This window comes from Opisthocomus hoazin, chromosome 26, assembly GCF_030867145.1.
Source record: "Opisthocomus hoazin isolate bOpiHoa1 chromosome 26, bOpiHoa1.hap1, whole genome shotgun sequence".
In the NCBI taxonomy this organism is placed as follows: domain Eukaryota; kingdom Metazoa; phylum Chordata; class Aves; order Opisthocomiformes; family Opisthocomidae; genus Opisthocomus; species Opisthocomus hoazin.
The window spans coordinates 8,741,801-8,750,729 of NC_134439.1; the positions used below are offsets into that span (position 1 = coordinate 8,741,801).

An 8,929-nucleotide genomic window follows, 5' to 3' on the forward strand; every position below is an offset into this window, starting at 1 on the left:
GCCACGCGTACGACTTACAAACCCTTCGCGTACGACTTCCAGGCCCGTCCCTACAAAACAGACCGTTCATATCCGCAGCTGCAGGAGGTTGTTATCTGCTCTCTGGGCGAGCGGCCGGCAGCAGAGGCTCCTCTGAGGAAAGTGCCTGGGGCGCGCCCAGTAGTGTCCGCTGCGCAGTCGCTCCCATGGCCGAGCAGAGATCTCCTGTCTGGCTCGCCAAAACTGACGTGCGGAAAGCAGACTCCACAGTCTGTCAGACTGTAAAGTAAGGATGTTTATTTGGGTTAGCCCCACCGAAGTCGTCCGCGCCGGGCAGCAACTTACCTCTTCAATTTATACAGTCAACTATTACATATTCATCACATTTCCCAACCCACCTATACATATGCATGACCCAACCACGCCTGCACACTGCCTTCTGGTGGTGGTCGTGAGGCGTCCCCAGATGAAGGCTCATCCTCTTCATCACGGTGTTCGCTGATTGACCTTTGTTTCTGGGCAAACTCCGTTCTCTTCTGGCTCCCATCCAAACTGCAAGGTCAGTCTTAGCTGGGCCTAGGCGACTCCCCAGCCTTTATCGGGAACTGCCCCCTTTGTAAGGGAATGCAAGAGGCTCTGCCTCAGTTACTTTCAGCACTGTCAGTTCTCTGCACAGCAACCATCCGGCAGTGCTGCCTCTGCGAAATTCCGTAACTGTTAGGCAAGGCTGCTTCTACGGATAGTATTTTTTCTTTATGGATAGGGAGGGGGGCTATAGGGACCTGGAGGGGGGTGTGTGGCTGGGCGGAGCAGCCACAGGGGCTTGAGGGGTGTATGGCTGTGAGGGGGGGGCTGTAGGGGCCTGGGGGGGGCGGGGGTTATGGCTGGGAGGGGGGGCTATAGGGACCTGGAGGAGGGTGTGTGGCTGGGGAGGGGGGCTATAGGGGTCTGGTGGGGGCTAAGGCTCGGCAGGAGAGCTCTAGGGGCCCAAAGGGGGTGTCACTGGGGAGGGGATGTAGGGCAGGGGGCGTACTGGCAGGGGTTAGGACAGGAAGGGGTTGCGAGGCCTTGCCCACCCTCAGGCTCCCACCCCTCCGGCTGACGCGTCCCCCCCTCCCAGAGCGTGTGAGGCCCATGAGATTTCGGAGCTCAGAGCTGTGTCTTTCAGTCAGCATCGTTTGCCCCCTGCATCTGCCCCCCGTCGCCATGGTGCTGAGCACCCTGCCCAAGGAGGGCACCATGGCTGTCATGGTCCGGGTGCGGCCCCCTGCCCCCTGCGAGCGTGCCTCCCACCCCATCCTGCACGTCGTCGACCAGCACATGATCATCTTCGACCCTGAGGAGCCCGCTGGCAGCGTGCTGCCCGCCCGCAGGCCCAAGCAGCAGGGCAAGGACCCGAAGTTCGTCTTCGACCGGGTGTTTGGGGAAGGGGCCACGCAGGAGGAGGTGTTCCAGCACACCACCCGCGAGGTGCTGCACAGCGTCCTCAATGGCTACAACTGCTCCGGTGAGACCCGGCAAACGCCTTTGATCCTTGCAGGAGCCCCGCTCCTGGGTTGGGTGGGCTCAGGGGAGCTGTGGATTTATTTTAGAAGCCCCCAAGCAGCTGGGGAGAGGGGGGAACACAACAGTGATGGAAAAACATATAGGCTTAAACTTGTTGGTGGCACCAAGCTGGGGTGATTGCAGGTGTGGTCAGGACAGGGACGATCCTGACATGGAAGTGTTGTCTCATCTCAGCAGGTAAATGAGGGGCAGCAAAACATGCAGTGCTGTTAGAGTCACAGAAGGGCTTAGGCTGAGGCTGGGCAGGCGCTTTCCAGGCATTTTGAGGGAGGAGGATCACTTGCTCTCCGCCCTGCTGGGGCAGGAAGATGTCAGGTGGATGCGTGGTGCAAAGAGCACCTTGGTTTTGCCGTCCCCTCCCAGCCCGGATCGCCGTGATGGGCAGAGCTTTGGGAGGACGCTGAGTTTGGGAGCGGGGTCTCGGGGTGCTTTGGGGGCTGCCGTGCTCCTCGCACGTGCTCCCAGGCTGGCAGCACTGGAAAGCCGGGTCTGGAAAGCTCCTTGCTGGGTCTGAAAGCTCCTCGCCCGCCGCCGCAGACCCTCGTGCCGTTCGCAGGCTGTCAGCAGACGAGCGGCTTAACGAGCACATCACTTCTGTGAGGCAGGCAGAGAGCGGGAGACGACTGCTCTCCTGTCTAATCCCGCGCCGGGCCGGGCACTGGGACCGGAGGATGCTATTGCTGGGTCTCCGGCGTGCTCTGCGAGGCGCTGAAGGCTGCCTCTGTCACCGTGCCCACCTGGCAGGCATGTCTCGTGTCTCTATCTGCATAAAATCACTCCAGGATCCTCAAATGAGAGAGCTGCGAAGAGCCGAGCGCTGCTAATGGGGAGAAGGGCTGAGGCTCTCGAGATGAGCGTGTCCTGCTCTGGTGGTGATGCTTGAAAGAGGGTGTTGAAAGATGGGAGGGAGGGGAAAATGAGGTGAATGACAAGGTCTGGAGGAAGAAACACTCTGGTGAGAGACCGGGGAACGGGGCTGCACAGCTTGTGAAAGGGAAGGTTCAGGGGTGACACGTGCACGGCCTCCAAGCGGGCGATGGTTTGGGGACTTGTTCTGTCTCTGTCTGCTAAATTAGAGAGGTTGAAACACGGAAAAAAAATTGTGCTAAAGGGTAGTGCAGCCAGCACAGAGGTAATTAGCTTTGCCTCGTCTGCGCGAAGCCTGCAAGTGACCCCTGCCGCAGGAGCTGCTGCGGGGAACGCTCCTCTCCGGGAAGGAGTGGGCATCGCCCCGCTCCCCGTCATTAATGAGCGTTTCACGCACTCACCCTTTCTCCTCCCAGTGTTTGCCTATGGCGCGACAGGAGCAGGAAAAACCTCCACCATGCTGGGCTCGGAGACGAGCCCCGGCATCACGTACCTCACCATGGTGGAGCTGGACTAGAAGATCGAGGCCAGAAAGGAGGAGAAGAGCTGTGAGGTCTTTGTCTCCTACCAGGAGGTATGCTGCGGCCGGGCCCTGTCCCCTCCCGCCTCCGGGTCACCGTCACTAGGAGCTGGCGTTGGTCTGGACCCTGTAATGCCACGCTCGGGGTGTCCCCAGCCCAGCCAGAGTCTGACTGGAAGCGGGCTCACCCACCCAGTTTGGTGAACCGGTGCTGCTGGCTTCTCCCATCCGGTGTCGGGGAATTTTCTCTTCCTTGCCGTGTGTCCCAAGGGCTGAAATTTCGCTTTGTGCTTTTGGCTCCTCTCAGCTCAGCGTGTGGGAGCCGTACCCAGCACCCGACCCCGAGCAGAGGGGGACGATGATCGCCGGCTCCTGCGTGTGCCTGCCCGCAGGGGCCGTGGGCAGGCCGGCGGCTCATCATGTCCCCTCGGCGCTGAGCCAGGAATTACGCTCCCCCAGGGCTCTGCAAACCTGTTCCCTGGGTTCTTCGTGCTCTCCTACGCAAACTTGCAAGTTGATTTCAATTCCAGCCAGGCCCTTCCCTGAATTAGCAGGGCTGTCACGGCTGCGTGGGGAGATGGAGAGCTCCGACTGTAATTTCAGTCTGAACCTGGTGCCTTGCCCGTTGCTGCGTGCAGGGGGGGAGTCCAGGTGTCTGGATGCTTTCCCAGCCGGCTTCCCAGCTGGGCTTGTCGGTGGGTGCTGGATTCCTGCCTGCGGCGAATCCATTAGCTGTGCTGGAAATCTGCCCTTCCCGCTGCCGGCTCGGCCTCCCGGCAGGCAAACCATGGTCTGGTGAGGATGCAGGGCCAGTTACCGGCCTCCAGCATCTCCACGGCCCCTCCGGCCCACGCCGGAGCTGCTCCTGGGGGGCTGAGGGTGTTGCAGGGCGGTGGGGGAAGCGTTTGCTTCTCCTGCGAGACCTTCAGGGATGCAGAAGGGGAAGCTGCAGAGCGATGCTGTCAAGTGAGTCTCAGCAGCTGTGTCCCCCCTCGCGCGCACCAGCCGGGAACTGGGCTTGGCACTGAAAGCGCGGGCTGGGTGCGGCCCTGGGGCACTGCGAGGCTGCGTCTGGGGCTTGCAGCCCTGCTCGGCGTCTGGGCTGCCAGCAGCATCCACGGTCGGAGTCAGGGCTGGGGCTGCCACCGTGCCTGAGCGCTTCCCGGGTCGCGCCGGGGCTCTGGGCTGGCGTGCTGCCCTTGGGGGACCCGGCCAGCTGTAACCCCATCGTTCACCAACCGTAGGAGACGCTGATTATTTTCCGTAGCTCTGGCGCTTCTTGTGAGATCCTTTCTGCGGCTTTGCTAGTCGAGTCATCGCCGAGCTTTTGGCTCGTCTTCTCAGCGTGCTGGGCTCCTCTTTTCCCCCTGCTCGAGCTCACAGGCTGCATGATCCTCTTTGCCACCCTGTTATAAACACTGAAACTGGTGATGCTGGCTCCAACCGTCAACCCTGTGTGGCTTGTGGAGCTGCAGCCTCACCCATGTCTGTCCTCGCAGATCCACGCGAAGCAGCAGGACCGTGTTGGCGGCCTCTCTCGGGATCTGCAAGTGGCCAAGATGAGCTTGATCGACCTGGCCGGCTCAGAGGGTGCTTCTGTCACCAACGCCAAGGGAGAGCGGCTCCAGGAGGGTGCCAACATCAGCTGCTCACTGCTGACCCTCATCAACGTCACCAGTGCCCTGGCTGATGCGAAGGTAACGCTGTTCCTGGCGTGGCCTCTCCGGGGTGGGTGAGTACGAGGAGTGTGCTCAAGCGATGGTCCAGCCGGTGCGGTGAGGACGGCAGCCTGGGCCGGGCTCCGAGAGGTGCCATGGGATGAGCGTGGCCGTCCCCTTGTGATGCAGGACTGGGAGCTGAGTGCCCAAGGGCCCAAAGCTGAGCAGACTCTTGATCTCTTGGTACAGAGCAAGAAAACCCACATCCCCTACGGGGACAGCAAGCTCATGCGCTTGCTGAAGGACTCCATTGGCAGCAACTGCCGCACCATCGTGATTGCTGCTGTGAGCCCCTCGGTGCTGGCCCACGAGGACACCCACAACACGCTGAAGTACACCAGCCGGGCCAAGGAGATCAAGTTGTTGGTGAGGATCTGGCATTGCGGTGATGTGTTTGGAAGCTGCTGGGGAGGGTGGAAGGAGCCTGGTGGGGCGAGTTAGCGGGTGCCTCCCTTCTTCAGCTCGAGTTTTCCAGCTCTGGGGGAGCTGCTGCGCGCAGAAAGCAGCTGGTGGAGCTGCAGATGCTGCGTGCCCGGTGGTCTGCTAAAGCGCCTCAGCCCAGAGCCCAAAAAGGCCTGTGACAGCGGGTCCCTGAGCACAGATCATGTCCACTGTGGCCAGCCTGGGGGTCCCTGGGGGAGCCTGAGTAGCTGTGCTGCTTTGGCATCGGAGAGGGGTAGGTGCCTCTTTAACCTCTCCCTGATCCCTGTCTCTGCAGATGAAGAGCAGCGTGTTCAGCTTCGACTGCCACGTTACTAAATACCCCGTGACCTGTGAGCAGCTGAAAGCAGAGGTGAGAGGCTGTCGGGGAGGGAAGGGCTCTGTCTTTAGCCTGGAACGTGGTGCCCTGATCTCCTCGGGGTTGTGAAACCACCTGGGCAATGGATGATCGTTCCTTGCAGGTGGCAGATCTGCGGGAGAAGCTCCGTGCCTATGAGGGCGCTGCCCAGAAGGCGTAGAAACGGGCACCGCTGCCTCCCCTCAACTTGAGCCCAGTGGGGCTGCGCAGGTGAGGCTGGTGAAGAGGAGGGACGGAGCTTGGTCTGAGCTCCTGGTGTCCCCCGAGTGAGGAGCCTACGGGGTTTTAGTGCTGCTTGGAGCCCAGGGGTCTGTGAGAAAGCAGATGAGCTTCTCTGCTGGTGTGCATCATCATTGCGACTGTGGGCAGGCGTAGTTCCGAGCCTGGAAGGAGGAGATGAGAGGAGGGGTGGGCAATGGGAGGGGGCTTGGCTTGCCGAGTGGGGCCTGCGTGGGGGCTCAGATACCCTCGTGGTGTACACTGGGCACACTGGGAGAGGGCAGGAGCTCAGCCGGTCCACGGGGTGCTGGCTCAGTGCGTGCTGGGCTGTGGACTGCTAGCGAAACCCCTTCACTTCCCAGCTATCAGGGAGTTTGGGGACCAAACTCTGCTCGAACGTGGGCTGATGCTGGGCTTTTGGGTGATTGCTCCAGGCTCCGGAGGAAATGCCTCCCAGCAGCTCCCCAGCAACCCTCCAGAGAGATGTCCAGCTGGAACCGAAGAAACCAAGCGGCCTTCCGCAGGGCTTGTCCAGCAGCCAGACAGAGACGTGAGTGTCCTCGCGCCGTCCCCACGTGCCACTTGCTCTTCTTTGCCCGTGGAGGACGGGGTGTCCGCCCTCGTGCTGCACACAGCCGTCCCCAGGATGGTTTGGATGGACACCAGGTCTTCTCTCGCAGATGACTGCCTGCCCTGGAAAATAAGGGATTTGGCTCCTGGGGTTCTAATCCCATGGGATAATCTCTCCTGGAAGTGTCAGCAGTGAAGGTTTCCAGGCACAGCAACTGTGTGAGCCTTAAGTGCATGTTGTTAGTCCTGAAATGAGCTGCGCGAAGTCTTTCCTCCTGCCTCGGCTCCCCCAGGACCTGCCCTGGCAGGGCTCCCGTGGCACCATCTGCTGATGTCTCTGCCCCCAGCACCTTGGCAGAATGAAGCTCTTCAGAAAGATTTCTTGAGGGAGGCTGGCCTTGATGTGTGCCTGGATCAACCAGCCCTGAAAATGGATGGCGCTGGAGCGTCGGGCCCGTACCCGGCCGTCGCTGGCAGTGCGAGGCCCGCGGGGGCTAGGCCGCGACGAGTAGGACGGCCACTGCGGTGCGCCTCGAAGCCTGGGGCGCAGGCCTGGGTGGAGCCGCCGCAGGTGCAGATCTTGGTGGTAGTAGCAAATATTCAAACGAGAGCTTTGAAGGCTGAAGTGGAGCAGGGTTCCACGTGAACAGCAGTTGAACATGGGTCAGTCGGTCCTAAGCGATAGGCGAGTGCCGTTCTGAAAGGGTGGGCGATGGCCTCCATTGCCCTCAGCCGATCGAAAGGGAGTCGGGTTCAGATCCCCAAATCCAGAGTGGCGGAGACGGGCGCCGCGAGGCTCCCAGTGCGGTGACGCAACCGGTCCCGGAGAAGCCGTCGGGAGCCCCGGGGAGAGTTCTCTTCTTTGTGAAGGGCTGGGTGCCCTGGAATGTGTTCGCCCCGAGAGAGGGGCGGTGCTGGCCGACGCGGCTGAGAATGGCTCCTGGTTTAACCTGGATGTGAGAGGCATCGTGGGGGACAGGAGCGAGCTCTTCGACGGCCCCTCTGGGGAGCGGGGCAGGGAGGAAGAGGGCAGAGCCATCACCAGAGCAGAGTTTTGCTGGGGACCGGAGCAAAGAGGTGTTTCCTCGTGGTCGCAGGGACACGGGGCCGCACGTGAGCCCAGGGCCAACACACCCACCACGTCCAGGGTGTAGAAACATCTGTTAAAAATTTTATCCTCACACGAGCGGGTTACACTAGGTATTGCTTTATTCACAACTCAGAGTTGGGCCATCACCTCAGCGAGTGGCAAAGCTTAACTCGCTAGACCAGTTTATAGACATTTATTAAACCGATGACATCAAGTCTAGAATCTTCATAAGTTTCTAAGCAACCATTCCATTCCTTTGAGTACATCATTTATTAAGTTCTTTCTATTCTTCTGTCTTCGTAGAATTCTCCCTTGCTGGTTTTAGGCCTTGCCTGGTTTCAGGGTCGTCTCGGCTTCTTTTGTAAATTGTGTTTGATACAATCCATACAATAGATTTCTATCCCAATTGCACACATACACATTGTATGGTTTCTTAACACAGCTGTGTTTACACAGCGGAATCTACGTTCTAGTTCTATGATTTTATTCTATTCTATAATCAATCTTTATAACCAATCTCTAACATTCCCTCCTTTTGTTTTTATTGCATTCCTGCAATTACTAATCACTGTATTTTCAAACTTCTTTTTGACACTTCTTAATGATTGACATTAAACAAGGTAGTATACACTGAAAAAACACAAACAGACAGACAACGATTATTACAACAAAGAATACCTGGACTTCAGGAGATATACCTTGATACCAATAAGCATGATTTTTCATCTGGGAAAAAGAATCCTGGAGGTACAAAAGGTATTGAGTGATTTGTTCATCTCCATCCAAAAGGCTAGTTTTTGCTGGAACATAAGTTCCCGGAACGGCAAGAATTCTACCAAAAAGAATTTCTGCAGGGGACACTGCTACAGGTTGTCTTGGAGTCTTTCTAATATCCCATAAAACTAAGTTCAAAGCTTCTGGCCACTTTAATCCAGTTTGTTTACCAACCTTGACTAACTTCTCCTTAGTAGTTCTATTTATCCTTTTCACTTGTCCAGAACACTGTGGATGATAAGGGGTGTGTAATTGTTGTCTAATTCTTAAAGCATGATATATCTGAACCAAAATAGCTGCCGTAAAGTGTGCTCCCCTATCTGAGTCAATTATTTCTGGAACGCCATATCGTGGAGTTAATTCTTTGAACAAAATCTTAACTATTGATTTTGAATCATTCTTTCTTGTTGGGAAAGCTTCTACCCATCCGGATAACTGATCTACAATCACTAACAAGTATGCATAAGCCAGAGTTTTAGGCATCTCAGCATAATTAGTTGGGAGCTTTTGAAAAGGAAAGGTGGCCGGAGGCCTTTTACTTTGTGGCGGGTTAATTTGCAATGTAGCATATTGCTTGTAGAGTTTACAATTCTCACAAACCGTTCATGCTGCAGCGTAAATTTTTGGCGCTGCCCACAGTCTTTGAATTCGGGAGGCTATGCTCTCCGGTCCTCCATGAGTTTTCTCATGGAACCAGCGGGTTAAGGGTAATAAATACCTTTTTGGCAACAGAGGTTTGTTGTTTAAAATCCATTGCTCTCCTTGCCTCTGAGCTCCTAGTCGTTCCCATAAGGATCGTTCATCTTCAGTTAAGGATTCATAGAGTT

At 57.4% G+C, this 8,929-nt stretch overlaps 1 pseudogene; it reads left to right on the forward strand.

Annotated features, from left to right (window-relative positions):
* Window positions 1-1,085: 1,085 nt before the first annotated feature.
* Window positions 1,086-7,392, forward strand: LOC142364289 (kinesin-like protein KIF18B; annotated as a pseudogene).
* Window positions 7,393-8,929: the final 1,537 nt, after the last annotated feature.